Consider the following 15,173-nt stretch of genomic DNA (forward strand, 5'->3'; position numbering starts at 1 on the left):
GGAACTGTCCATCTACATGATGACACCATCTGGTGACAATGAAATGGTGCCCTGCCTGCATTTCATCTCCAGCAAGACAGACAACAGATGATTAGTGAAAATAAAATTTTAGTTGGGAATTATTTGGGAATGGTTCAACTCTCACATATGGATGCAGCCTGACTGGAACTGGAAAGATCTAGCCTATTTGGTTTCTTCTCAAGGTCTTGAGAAGAGCTCTAAAAAACATCTCAGGCCATCTGGCCTATTTTTTTCACATGTGTGACTCCTACAAGAAAGTGTGGTCAGAGAAGATATATAGAAGCTCCCAGGTGTCTTCCTTAAAAGACAGCAGAGGCTTGCTCTGTGCACCTCGCAGGTCCACCCCTCCTTCATTGTCTGGCCATGTTCTGAACAAGAGGCAGATGGCTGTACTTTAAGGCCAGCTAGAAGAAACCCCAAAATACCCAGGCCAGGATTCAGGCAGATAACTGGTTTGACTCTAAGTCCATGCTCTTTCCACTGAGCCATTTTTTCAAGGCCTTATTCACAAAAGTTTACTCAGTAAAAGACATAAGACACGTGTGTAAAGAACAGAATGAAGTCTGAGCAAGGTCAGTATTGATTCCATGAACTTCGGAGTGAAAATCTCCCCTACGTAGTAAGTGTAATAATGGGCAAGTAAATAAACCTTTCCAAGCTGCAGTTTTTGCACCTATAAACTGAATAATAATATTGAAAATATTTAATGAAATAATCACTGTAAAGTGTTTAACACAATCCCTGGCATAAAAATTATACCCACCCTCTATCCTCATCTCCTTCCCCTCCTCTTTCTTATTTTCCAATTTAGAATACATACCAGAAGCAAAGCACTAAGTATTTTAAAAAGAGAAATTCTTATCTGGGTTTTAAGATATTTGAGTTTTTTGAGGTAATCAGTTCCTATCCCTAGAAATTCTGAGACTAGGCCTAGAAATCTGCATTTTAAAAAGTATCTTTGTTGATTATTTTTCAGGTTGACCATGGACCACATTTTGAGAAACGTTTGGTTGGGCAATAACATTGGACAAATAAGTGGAAGGAAAGACAAAGAAAGAGGAAAAAAATACAGGCTATGAAGGTGAATGCCGGACAACCCTAAATGTTGGGCTACAAAACTTGAAATTAACAGTTAATGAAGCCATTTTATGTTTTTTAATAGAGTTCTTAATCCAATCTTTATTTAGGAAAAGCAATTTGGTAATTGCATGTTGGAAGATAAGATAAGTGAATTAGGTATCTTCTGTGTGTGCTGTTGCAAGGTGAGGTAACAGAAAGAACGATAAACATTGGAAAGATTTTAAAAATGTTGTGTGGGAGGTGAATGATGACGAACTTGGATTTGAACGTGTTCTATTGAATGTGCTGTTGGGACACGTAGCAGTCAGGGAAAATGCAGATCTATAGTTGCTAAGGGAAACGTTAATGAAATCTATGTCATTCCCCAAGTTTGGGAACTTTTTTCTTTTGTAAATATGAACGATAACTTCACCACCAACAATAATAGTTTGCACAAAAAAGTGACTATGATTATTTGTACCTTACACATTCAACTGCGTTGGGATCATGTGATTGGTTTGAACTGTCATCACCATCAGTTAGCAAGTCACTAAGCTGCCTTGCAGCAGCTGAAGAGCAGAGCGAATGGGGACTGTGTGTAACCCAATGCCACCACTGGCGCCAACCCACAGAGCGCATACAGTTGCCCGGAGCTGAGGCCACACGCCCAAGCCTGTAACTCAATAATCTTGTCAAAGTAATTGGCCACAGGTGGTCCACACAGCTGGGTGAACAGCTGAGCCTGTTCACTATTTATGAGGCTGTCTTAACAAGTTGCTTGAAGTTGGGTGTGCTGATCTCTCTACTGTACATGGTTCTCACCCTGGAGTGATTTTTGCCTCTTAGGGGATGTCTGAAGACATTTTTTATTGCCATGACTTGTGGAGGTGTTGCTATTGGCACCTAGAGGGTAGAGGCTAGGGATGCTACTAAACATCCTATACTGCTCAAGACAGCCCCCTGCATAACAAATAATTACTCAGTCCAAAGTGTCAATAGAACTAAATTGGAGAAATCATGCTCTATTAAAACACAGACCTGGGCTCCACCTCTAGCAAATTTGCTTTGCTTTGTTTAGCAGAACACAGTGGCTGGGTGATGATCAGGAACCACAGAGAAGATGACTTATCCCTGAACTTTCCAGGCCTTGAACTTGAGAAAGGTATTAATGGGTCCTGAATTTGGCAATGGAATACTGTGTTTGCTCTCATATGTGTGCGTGTGCATCTGTGTGTGTGTGTGTGTGTGTGTGTGTGTGTATGAGAGAGAGAGAGAGAAGAGGAGGGGAAGGAAGGGGAGGGGAGGAGAGGGGAGGAGAGGCGTTGTTGCGAAAAATAATTTGCAAGCAGAGACAGCAATCCAAATCTGAACAAAGAAAATCGTTGAATGCTAAGCCCCGACAGCACATGCATAGCAATGCCAGGATAGTGAATGATTGGGATGACTCTAACCCAATAACCTCCAATAAAATGCACACAAATTGTATACAAAAAGCAGAATCCCTCCTCCCACCTCCCCTGCAACAGCAAGCAACAAAAAGCAAGTTCTGTAAATTCAGTCCTTCACCAACATTTATCCTGTAATTTTCTACAGACTGGCAGTGATAGCAGGAGTGGAATAAGAATATTGAAAAGGCCGGGAAGAAATGGCATTCCCACGGTCAGTATTGGCAGCACTTCACCCGGAAGACCGGCATGGGGAATTTCCTGTCTGGATGTGGAGAATCTGCCCAGCGGGTGGTTCTGGACAATGGGGAAGTAGGGAGGACTCTGCGGGGCACAGCGATCATGGAAACAGTGGTCTGTAGCACAACTCTTGGTCCAGTCTAACCCCCATGAACCCTGTAGGTATGAAAGCACTGGTTTGGAAAGAGCAGAAAGGTGAGCAAGTTTGGAGACATTCTGACAGGGTTACATAGGGGAACATTTGTTCTTCTACACTTCACATTGTTTCCTATGCATAATCTTACCCCTTAAATCAGGGTCAAGAAAATGACCCTAGCCTCCTTTTAAAAAAGAAAGGTTATATAAGCTATCAGCTCTAGAATCTGCCACCTTAGGACTGATGACTACAAATAAAGAATTTCTTATGAAATTCAAATGGAAGTTGCCAGTGAACTTTCCTTTTCAAAAGAAGCATTGACTTTTCCTAGGATATTTTCTGTTCCTCTATTGCTGTGACTCTGGGTGCCTTCCTATCCCACTGCCTTGCTGTCTGTATTAGTTTCCCATGGCTTCCATAACATACTGCTACAAGCTAAGTGGCTCAAAATAACACAGATCTATTATTTTGTGGTTCTGGAGTTCAGAAGTCCAGCATGGATCTCACTGGGCTGAAATCACAGTGTCGAAAGTGCTATATTCCTTCTAGAAGATCTATGGAAGAATCTGGTTTTTTGCCTTTTCCCTGTTCCAGAGGACACTTGTTTTCTTGGGTTCAAGCTCCCTTTTATCTTCAAAGCCAGCAGTGGCCTGTTGAGCCTTTCTCATTTGGCATCACTCTGACATTGGCTCTTCTGCCTACCTATTCTATCTTTTAGGAACCACTGTGAGTACATTAAGCCCACACAGACAATCTAGGATAATATGCCTATTTTAAGGGCACCTGATCAGCCACCTAACTTCCATATGTAGATCTTAACCTCCCCCTTGCCATGCAACATAATGTATCCACGTAGCTTCTGAGGATTAAGATGTAGACGTGTTTGGAGGAGCCATGACTCTACCACAGCTTCTCTATCTGATCACCTTTGTGGCTCCTGGTTAGCAGCTCATGGAGGGCACATGTAGTGCCAACAAGTGTCCACAAATATTATATATATACTTGCCATCAGGATTGAATTCATGCTCATTTGTATATCTCTTAGCTATGTTGCTTAAACTCCCTCCAAGAGAAACAAATATTACATATATGCTTGTGTAAACAAAATAGAAATGGGGCATGGGGTAGGGATGAATCAGAAGTTTGGGATTAACATATACACACTGCTATATACAAAACAGATAAACAATGAGGGCCTACTGTATAGCCTGGGGAACTGTATTCAGTATCTTGTGATAACCTAAAATGGAAAAGAACCTGAAAAAGAATAGATTTAAATATATATATGTAACTGAGTCACTTTTCTGTACACCTGAAACAAGCAACATTGTGAATCAATGATCCTTCGATTAAAAAATAAAGGGAAAAGATAAATGGAAATATATATATATATATGTCAAATGAATGAATTCAGCTTCCTGACTTAACTATAAATTCTAAAAATAAATGTAATTAATAGAATCTTTCACCCTCGCAACTAATAAAAACCCTTCAGGGACCATGCGCTCCATCTGTGGGCAGCTTAGCCAAGCTTCCAGCTTCACTTCTGACTTTGGTGACTCTGTCTCTTGGCCTTTTCAGGATTTAGTCATTTGAGACCAGAAGAGGCAAGGTTTTTTTTCCCATCTTCCCCCACATAATCAAGATACTCAATTATGCAAACTTTGCTCTTTTACAGCAATACCCTTTATCTGTTTGATTTTTTTTTAATCACCTCAATTCAGGATGATTTAAAAAAAAAAAAATCCCATTAATTTTTTCTAACTAATCAACCCCTTTCCCATTCACTCCAGGGTTTGGGCTTAGGAGTTCTGACTTGAATGAGGTCAGTCAGTCACTGTGGAGTTTTTCTTTACTGGACTCCTCTGAAAAGTATTGAGCCCATCTGGACTCAGATTTATTTTCCTATTAGGTTGTGTGAAATTCTGACAGCTGCAAAAATTATTATGATGCTAAAATAGAACATAAGTGCATGTGTAGAACAAACACATTTTATCCTTTCTCAATTAAAAGAAACGATTTGCCCTTTTATCCTAGAGACTATTAAGGACAGATTTAACTTTCTGTTCTAAGGGGAAGATTTAATTGATGGAGGTTTTGCTGGAAACATGCACTCCTATGCTGGGCTCCCTCCACCAGTCACTGTGTCCAAAAACTGACTCATTTAGATTACTGGTTTAAGGATGCTAATTTTTAATATTAGCCTAATCAAAATACATTCCCAAAATACTGTTCTTATTTGCCTAATTCTATCATTCAACCCCTTTCATCTAATATGTTTGCTCTAAAACAGAGGGAATTATGTAAACGTCTGGCCACCAGTTGTGACAGCCATTAATCATAATATGTTTTGCGCCCCAGTTCATTAAAGAATAGCATTTGGTCCAAAGTTATCCAACAATCAGTGACAAAGTTAATAGGAAGCTACATCGTCTTTCAGCCTCCTTCCTCAGTCTCTGACAAGTACGTTCCCCAGCATCAACCTGCTCCTGGCAGTGCACTGATTGTGGGTAGTGAAAGCTACCACTGATTGAGCTTGAGTCCTTCCTGAAGATCAAACCCTCTGTGATGCACTGAGTACATTTCCACTTTATTCTTCACAATCATGGGGGGCTTTTGTTGTTCCCATTTCATAGATAAGAAAACTAGAGCTTAGAGATAGACATTAATTTGCCCGAAGTCATACCACTAAAAAGTGGCAGAGATAGAAACAATTTTTTAGAGCTCCATAATTCCCGAAGCCCAAATTCTTACTGTTTTTTCTAACCCTTAAAGATACGTTTACTATTCTAAATTGGAAAAAAGGAGAACAAAAAAGATTATAATGGGGATTTTTGTTTATAATGGAATGGAAAAATGTATTTATGGGGTAAAATTTGTAAAATTATTTTAAAAACGTACTTTGGGTAATTCCTTGCTTTGTGCTATCTATAGTCTTTTTGCCGTTTGAATGGCTACTTAGGACGTGCTCCATGAGATTTGTCTTTGTCTTGGAATTCTCAACTCAGTGTCCTCACTTCATAGCGTTGCTCTGTGCTGAAGAGACGTGCACTTTCATTACTGGGGGACAGGGATGTCCCTCTACACTTTTTAGTGGTCCCCGTCTATCATAGTAGCATCGTCAGTTCTGCCTCTCCGCTGTCTGGACGGCCCCCTTCACCCCCGCATTTCCCAGGTGTGCTCTGCTTCGTGCTCAGCTGCACCCATGTCCAGCCCCCTCTGCCACTCCTCTCTCTCCTACATCACCTTTTCATCTGTTGCCTTGCATCCCACCTTTCCTGGTCAAGTCTCAGCTAGCTGTGACCCTCTATTCTCTTTCTTAATTCAGTAAGTGTCCCTTAAGGGGTCATTACATTGGCACCTCAAATTCCATACATTATAATCTTTCTTTTGTTCTTTTTTTTTTTTCACTTTTCTGTCATTGCATCATTCTTTTCTGTCATGCTCCAATAAGTAGCAAGTAGAGATGAGGGACCAGGCCTATCTGTGTACTTATGTATGTGTAGTGGAGAGTGGGGTCCACAGGAATTGTGGTCCATGACTGCTGAGGCATTTGAATGACTTGTGGGCTACTTGAGAGCCCTCTCCATCCCTCTGTTCTTTCTCCCTCACAGTGTATCTTTCAAAACAGGATCCCACATTATTGTCAATACCACTTAGTTCCACCCAAGAAACCAACCCACAGAAATGTTCTCAGAGACAGCACCGTCACTTTGAGTCAAAGATGTTAATATCAGTAGGCTGTCTAAAGATAATGTGGGGAGTAATTCTTTTCTCAGAAACAAGAAAATCCGCAGTATTTCATAAGGCAAGCAAATCTTACGTAATCCTACCCAGAACTTTCTTTCACAAACTTCAAAAGTTCCATCCATAACTTTTTCAGAAATTGTGTTATTTTGTAGAAGAATTGCATTTTTAAAATATTGCTCTTTCATGAAAATATAATGGCTCTAAAACAAGGGAAAGTGAAAGTCTCTCAGTCATGTCCGACTCTTTGCAACCCCATGGACTCTACAGTCCATGGAGTTCTTCAAGCCAGAATAGGGAAGTGGGTAGCCTTTCCCTTCTCCAGGGGATCTTCCCAACCCAGGGACCAAACCAGGGTCTCCTGCATTGCAGACGAATTCTTTACCAACTGAGCTATCAGGGAAGCCTGATTAAACAAGATGCTCTATCAATTCATCCATCTGTCCTTCAGTTACTAATGCTCCTTTTATGTACAGACAAGATGTTTAGGCATTATGAATAAGACAGAGTCTACTCTGCTCCTTCTCTGAAAGACTTAACAGCTATGAGGACAGGGAACAAATACACAAAACAAAAATACATATCACAACTAGGGCATTCTGATGCAGACAAGATGTGGAGAGGAGTCACCCTCCCCTCAATGTAGTATTTTTTAAACTGGTTTATCTGAACACGCAAGCAGTCAGAGTCATTTTTAGGGTTCCTCAAAGAGGATCAAGTAGAGATAGGTTGGGGGTTCTTGTGTCACTTCAAGTCTCCCATCAGTCTGACATTTGACAAAGCCTTCTCCCCATGGCTATGAACAGCAGTGAACAATGGGCACAAGCGTGATTCCAGACCGCACTCATACTCAGAGGGAGGCCATTCTGCTTCCATTAGGTTTATTCTATTATCCAAATGCTGGGAGCAGCAGTGTCCTCTGCCAAGAGCCTAGTTACTGAGGAGGGGATTAAAAAGGAGAAATATATGTTCACTGGCAGGGCTGCCCAAGTAAGCATGACCAAGAAATCCATGTACTGAAAGGAGGAACCCCTTCCTCCTCTCTGTGCTTATGCCAGGTACCGAATCTAATTAGGACTTCTGACCTTGACTCTTTCCTTGCCTGAAATCATGGCCAGGCCAACACAATGAAGACGGTAGTCTCATACTTCCCTTCCTTCTGTAAGATTTTGATTTCTATTAAAACACAAGGTACCCTAAGAAACTTACTCTTGAAGTTGTGATGATAATTCACCAATACATATGAATTTTCTACTAAAAATACTTCTTCTGTTCCAGAGACAAAAAGGCAAGCGGTACTTAAGTGGCAGGGGGAAGGAAGTCCTTTAGTCAGGGGAAAGCCCAGAGATGAGACCTCCTAGAACATATGCCACCTATTTCCCTATTTTGTTTGGAAACAGCCTGCTAAGAGGTAGAAAATGTGTTTGTCTACTATTACTGCAGATATTCCATTTTGTTACTGACTGCTCCTTTCTTCACACTCATCTAAGTAGCCAATTATTACTTGAGAGTGACTCCACTCCCATAAAGTGACTTTCTCCCTAAAGAAAGGTTAGTGACTAACAAAACTGCCCTGGCACCTCACAAAACCAGTCTATAAAAGAGATGAAGGACAACTGAGCGGGATGGAGCCCTTGAATGTATTCTCCAGAATAAGAGCTGAAAGTCAAAAGGGTGCTAACCATGTAGGAAGAGACCTTTGTGAGACTAAATGGAGGTGGAATTGGATGGCCTCCTTTCTTTAGTGAATTGCCCACTCAAGGAACCCTTGAAGTGTTAGTCACTCAGTCGTGTCTGACTCTTTGTGACCTTATGGACTGTAGCTCGCCAGGCTCCTCTGTCCATGGGATTTCCCAGGCAAGAATACTGGGGTGGGTTGCCACTCCCTTCTCCAGGGAATCTTCCCAACTCAGGGAAGTCTCCTGCATTGCAGGCGGATTCTTTATTGCTTGAGCCACCTTGAACTTGTAACAGACCACATGTAGGAACCTACTGACTCCAAGCCTCTCTGCTCCCAGGTGCCAGCACTTCTGGGAAGAGATAAGAAGCCCTTCTTTTCAAACCTCCAGCTTCTTCATCAGCAACTACCATTGTCCCAGCAATTCCGAAAGCCAAAACCAGCCTTCTTCTCACCTCCACTCAAGCACAGCCTCCAGTTCCATGGTCTCTACTCTGTCCTGATCGTTCATTTTTCTAAGCCATGTCAACACTCATAATACACTACTCACGAATAAACAATAAAAAATGGCCTTATTCATCATCTCAAATCCTTTGGGGGAATAATTCAGGGTATTACTTAATGTTTCATATTGTCCTTTGTTTCACATGTGATCATCTCATTTCTCTGAATCAGTAACTCTGCAAAGGCAGGATAAATAACCCTGTAAGTCACAAAACCTGATGAAGATCTTGTTTCCAAATTAAAATTCAAATCATATGGGTCTACAAGTACAAGTTCATGTCTGAAAATAATAGGAAGGAATACTGTATATTTGAGATGTCTCTGAATATCCATGTGGTCACTATGCTCATATATCTGGTGTCATTATCTTACACTGGAGCCAGTACTTTATCAGGGCCTACAATGACTTGCTGGAAGGATGCAAAGCATCTAAAAAAATATCTCCAGGAATTTCTAGTATCCAGTTCCACATGTAAGGAGTTTAGAAGTCACCAATCCATTCTAACAATAAATAAGAGCCTAGACAGCCTGAAAATTTAACAACTCTTCCTGAATCTGTAACAGAGAGGAGGACACAGAGCAAACCATCATCCCCAAGACTGGACTGACAGACAGGCAAATACTAGGAGTCCACGTTTACCAGAGCAGAGACTCAGGAGCAGAAACCGCCACAGGAACCAGGCCTGGGTGGGAAAGCCTGAACTGTATCAGTAATTGACTGATGGCTGGAGACCCAGCATGAACAACTCTGAGAATTCAAAGCTCCAAAGAGACCCAGTCTCTTGTGGGTTTTATGTCCAGGAGCCCAAGCGGTTTGTCGCAATAAATATTGCAGAAACACTCCCTCCTGTTTTAGGAAGGGCAAGAGGAAAAGGAAGGATTTTGAAATACGCTAGAGCACACTGATCTTAGGGAGATCTGCCCTCAGGAGACACTTGTTAACTAGAGCCTAACCTGCTGGGGTGCTTTGGGAGCTTAACTGACCTGAGGGAATGAAAGCACCTATCTCTAGTCAGCTAGTCTACCATGTGAGTGAAGTGAAATAATCAACCGTGGTCCACTCTAACCATCCTTTCCCACCTAAGGAGGAGAATTTAAAAAAAGCAACTGAGTAGTGCTTATGAAGTTCATAGTCCAAAGGCTCACACAAAGAATTAGACCTAATCATAGACAATAAAACTTTTCTCCACTATTCTCCCACTGACCAGCACAATATTGAAGGTCTGTGTACGGCAGGTTCTTTTATGGGTTCATCATGTCTGGCTACGAAATTACAAGGCATACTAAAAAGTCGTATACACAATTTGAAGAGACAGAGGAAACATCAGAACCAGACATGGCATGGATACTAGAATTGTCAGACTGTGAATTTAAAACAAGTGTGATTAATATGCTAAGGGCTGTAAATGGCTAAAGTAGACAGCATGCAAAAACAGATGAGCAATATAAGTGGAGAGGTGGAAATCTTAGAAAGAATCAAAAAGGAATGCTAGAGAGATCAAAAACAGTATAGCACAAATGAAGAATGCCTTTGATGAGCTTGTTAGTAGACAAGAAACAGCTGAGGAAAGAATCGCTGCTTGTGAGGGTATAGCAACAGAAACCTCCAAAACTGAAAAGCAAAGAGAACAAGGACTGAAAAAAAAATTATGACAGAACACCCAAGGATTGTGGGAAAACTACATATTTAATGGGAACACAAGAAGAAGAAACAGAGAAAGGGACAATATTTGAAACAATAATGACTAAGAATATCCACCAATAATGTCAGACACGAACCACCAGACATCGGAAAGCTCAAAGAACACCAAGCAGAAAAAATACCCCCCTCCAAATTACACATTAGCATATCATTTTCAAACTACGGAAAATGACTTTTCCTCAGAAAACACGCAAGCAGGAAGATAGAGAAGTAAAATATTTAAGGTGTTAGAGAAAAAAACCCACTAACACAGAATTTTGTACCCTATTAAATTATTCCTTACAAGTGAAGGAGAAATAAGGAATTTCTCAAACAAACAAAACTTGAAGAAAATTCTATCAGTAGACTGGTCTTGAAAGAAATGTTAAAAGACGTTTAACATTTATAGAGAAGGGGAAAATATTGTATAAGTCAGAAACTTGGATCTACATAAAGAAAGGAGAAGTACCAAGAACGAATAAGTGAAGGTAAAATAGAAACATTTATTTTTCTTATTCTTAATTAATATAATACATAAGAGTTGGTTAAAATAACAATAGCAACAATGTAGTTGATATATCTGAGAAGGCAATGGCACCCCACTCCAGTACTCTTGCCTGGAAAATCCCATGGATGGAGGAGCCTGGTGGGGTACAGTCCATAGGGTCGCTAAGAGTCGGACACGACTGAGCGGCTTGACTTTCACTTTTCACTTTCATGCATTGGAGAAGGAAATGGCAACCCACTCCAGTGTTCTTGCCTGGAGAATCCCAGGGACGGGGGAGCCTGTTGGGCTGCCATCTATGAGGTCACACAGAGTCGGACACGACTGAAGCGACTTAGCAGCAGCAGCAGTTGATATATATGTACATCATTATGTATGCTTATACACAGGTGAAATGAATGACAGCAGTGATACAAGAAATGGAAGGAATTAGGATTATTTGGTTATTATAAAGTATACCACATGTGAAGAGGTATAGTATTATTTGAAAGTGGACTTGGACTAGCTGTAAAAGGATATTGCAAATTCTAGGAAAATTACTTAAAAAAAAGTCTACACTAAGAGAGAAAGCGGAATCATATAACATTAAATTAAAACAAGCCACAATTAAAGCCACAAATGGCAGAAAAATAATGGAAAAAATAGCAATAAAGAACAATGGCAACAAGTAGCAAACACTAACAAATATGGTAGCCATAATCCAACTATATCAATAATCATCGTGAATGTTAATGGTCTGCTGCCAAGTCGCTTCAGTCGAGTCCAACTCCGTGAGACCCCAGAGACGGCAGCCCACCAGGCTCCACCGTCCCTGGGATTCTCCAGGCAAGAATACTGGAGTGGGTTGCCATTACCTTCTCCAATGCATGAAAGTGAAAAGTGAAAGTGAAGTCGCTCAGTCGTGTCCGACTCCTAGCGACCCCATGGACTGCAGCCTACCAGGCTCCTCCATCCATGGGATTTGCCAGGCAAGAGTACTGGAGTGGGGTGCCATTGAAATGCACCAGTTAAAAGACAGATATTGTCATGAGTTCAGTTCACTTCAGTTGCTCAGTCATGTCCAGCTCTTTGCGACCCCATGGACCACAGCATGCCAGGCTTCCCTGTTCATCACCAACTCCCAGAGTTTTACCCAAACTCTTGTCCATTGAGTCAGTGATGCCATCCAACCATCTCCTCCTCTGTCATCCCCTTCTCCTCCTGCCCTCAATCTTTCCCAGCATCAGGGTCTTTTCAAATGAGTCAGTTCTTCACATCAGGTGGCCAAAGTATTGGAGTTTCAGCTTCAATATCAGTCCTTCCAATGAACACCCAGAACTGATCTCCTTTAGGATGGACTGGTTGGATCTCCTTGCCATCCAAGGGACTCTCAAGAGTCTTCTCCAACACCACAGTTCAAAAGCATCAATTCTTCATTGCTCAGCTTTCTTTATAGTCCAACTCTCACATCCATACATGACCACTGGAAAAACCATAGCCTTGACTAGACGGACTTTTGTTGACATAGTAATATCTCTGCTTTTTAATATGCTGTCCAGGTTAGTCATAACTTTCCTTCCAAGGAGTAAGCGTCTTTGAATTTCATGGCTACAATCACCATCTGCAGTGATTTTGGAGCCCCCCAAAATAAAGTCTCTTACTGTTTCCACTATTTCCCCATCTATTTCCCATGAAGTGATGGGACTGGATGCCATGATCTTCGTTTTCTGAATATTGAGCTTTAAGCCAACTTTTTCACTCTCCACTTTCACTTTCAACAAGAGGCTTTTTAGTGCCTCTTCACTTTCTGCCATAAGGGTGGTATCATCTGCATATCTGAGGTTATTGGTATTTCTCCCGGCAATATTGATTCCAGTTTGTGCTTCCTCCAGCCCAGCATTTCTCATGATGTACTCTGCATAGAAGTTAAATAAACAGGGTGACAATATACAGCCTTGATGAACTCCTTCTCCTATTTGGAACCAGTCTGTTGTTCCATGTGCAGTTCTAACTGTTGCTTCCTGACCTGTATATAGGTTTCTCAGGAGACAGGTAAGGTGGTCTGGTATTCCCATCTCTTTCATAATTTTCCACAGTTTATTGTGATCCACACAGGCAAAGGCCTTGGCATAGTCAATAAAGCAGAAATAGATGTTTTTCTGGAACTCTCTTGCTTTTTCCATGATCCAGCAGATGTTGGCAATTTGATCTCTGGTTCCTCTGCCTTTTCTAAAACCAGCTTGAACATTAGGAAGTTCACGGTCCATGTATTGCTGAAGCCTGGCTTGGAGAATTTTGAGCATTACTTTACTAGCGTGTGAGATGAGTGCAATTGTGAGTAGTTGGAGCATTCCTTGGCATTGCCTTTCTTTGGGATTGGCATGAAAACTGACCTTTTCCAGTCCTGTGGCCACTGCTGAGTTTTCCAAATTTGCTGGCATATTGAGTGCAGCACTTTCACAGCATCATCTCTTAGGATTTGAAATAGCTCAACTGGAATTTCATCACCCCCACCACCTTTGTTCATAGTGATGCTTCCTAAGGCCCATTTGACTTTGCATTCCAGGATGTCTGACTTTAGGTGAGTTATCATACCATCATGATTATCTGGGTCATGAAGATCTTTTTTGTACAGTGTATCAAAAAAGAAAGACCCAACTGTATGTTATCTACAGGAAACCCACTTTAAATATAAAGACATATATAGATTGAAAATAAATGGATGGAAAAAAATATACCATGCTAATGGCTAATCAAAAGAATGTGGGAGTAGCTACTTCATTCATTTCAGACAGAGCAAACATCAAAGCAAAAAAAAGTTATCAAAGATAAAGCAGGACATCACATAATCATAAAGGGGTCAATTCTCCAAGAAGACATAACAATCCTAAACATGTATGTACCTAATAAAAGAGTATCAAACTATATGAGGCAAAAACCACTAAATGTGCAAGGAGAAATGGATAAATCTACTACCATAGTTGAAGACTTCAACACCCCTCTACCAGAAATGGATAAATCCAGCAGGCAGAAAATTAGTAAGGGCATAGTTGAACTGAGCAACAGTAATAATGAACTGGTTATAAACATTTTTAATTCCACAAATAAACAAGTGAAGTTTGAAATTCAAAATTCAATACCATTTACATTGGCATCCCAAATTAAATACTTAGCTATAAACCTAATATGATATGTGGAAGATTAATAGATCTATAAGAGAATCTATAAAACCCTGACAAAATCAAAGGAGAACTAAATAAATGGAGAGATATTTCATCTTTATGGATAAGAAGAAAACGTTGTCGTGATATCAGTTCTTTCCAACTTGATCAAGAGATTCAGTGCAATCCCAACAAAAATCCGAGAAAATTATTTTGTGAATATTGACAAAATGATTCTAAAGTTTTTGTGGAAAGGCAACAGACCTTGAATAACCAAGACAATATTCAAGAGAGAACAAAGTTGGAGGGCTGACACTACTTGATGCTGAGATTTACTATAAAGCTATAATAATCAAGACACGGTGGTATTGGTGAAAACATTGATGAATGGAACTGAATAGAGAACCCAGAAATAGACTTACATACATATAATCAATTAACCGATCTTTGACAAAGGAGCAAAGGCAACACAATGGAGCAAAGAGTGTTTTTAACAAGTGGTGTTGGAGTAATTGCAAAAAAAATCAATCTAGATATAGATAAAATGAACTCTTCACAAAACTAGTTCAAAAGTATCATAGACCTAAATGTAAAATGCAAAACTACAAAACTCCTAGAAGATTAATAAGATAGGAGAAAAGCTTAGATAACCATGATTATGGTAATGACATTTTAGATATGGCATCAAAGGGACAATCCATGAAAAAAAATCAATAGCTGGACTTCATTAAAATTAAAAATGTTGGCTCTGCAAAAGGCACTGTGAAGAAACTGAGAAAAAAAAAAAAAGCCACAGACTGCTGGAAAATATTTGGAAAAACATATATCTGTGAAAGGACTGTTATCCAAAATATACAAAAAGCCTTTAAAATTCAACAATAAGAAAACAAACATTCTGAATTAAAAAAAAAAAAAATGGGCCAAAAGACCTTAATAGACACCTCACCAAAGAAGAGATTCAGATCAGATCAGTCGCTCAGTCGTGTCTGACTCTTTGCGACCCCATGAATCGCAGCA

At 40.3% G+C, this 15,173-nt stretch overlaps 1 long non-coding RNA gene across 2 annotated transcripts; it reads left to right on the forward strand.

Moving 5' to 3' along the window:
• Positions 1 to 455: 455 nt before the first annotated feature.
• Positions 456 to 3,180, forward strand: LOC147364391 (uncharacterized). Of its 2 annotated transcripts, none has more exons than XR_015133652.1 (4): positions 456 to 593; positions 998 to 1,102; positions 2,162 to 2,242; positions 2,674 to 3,180. It is a non-coding gene; the product is annotated as an uncharacterized LOC147364391 (long non-coding RNA). The 2 variants fall into 2 exon arrangements; XR_015133651.1 differs by having other exon boundaries at positions 2,159 to 2,242; positions 2,674 to 3,177.
• Positions 3,181 to 15,173: the final 11,993 nt, after the last annotated feature.

The sequence above is a fragment of the Bos grunniens genome, chromosome 10, assembly GCF_055505025.1.
Source record: "Bos grunniens cultivar Pamir isolate PY7600 chromosome 10, Bosgru_T2T1.0, whole genome shotgun sequence".
NCBI lineage: Eukaryota > Metazoa > Chordata > Mammalia > Artiodactyla > Bovidae > Bos > Bos grunniens.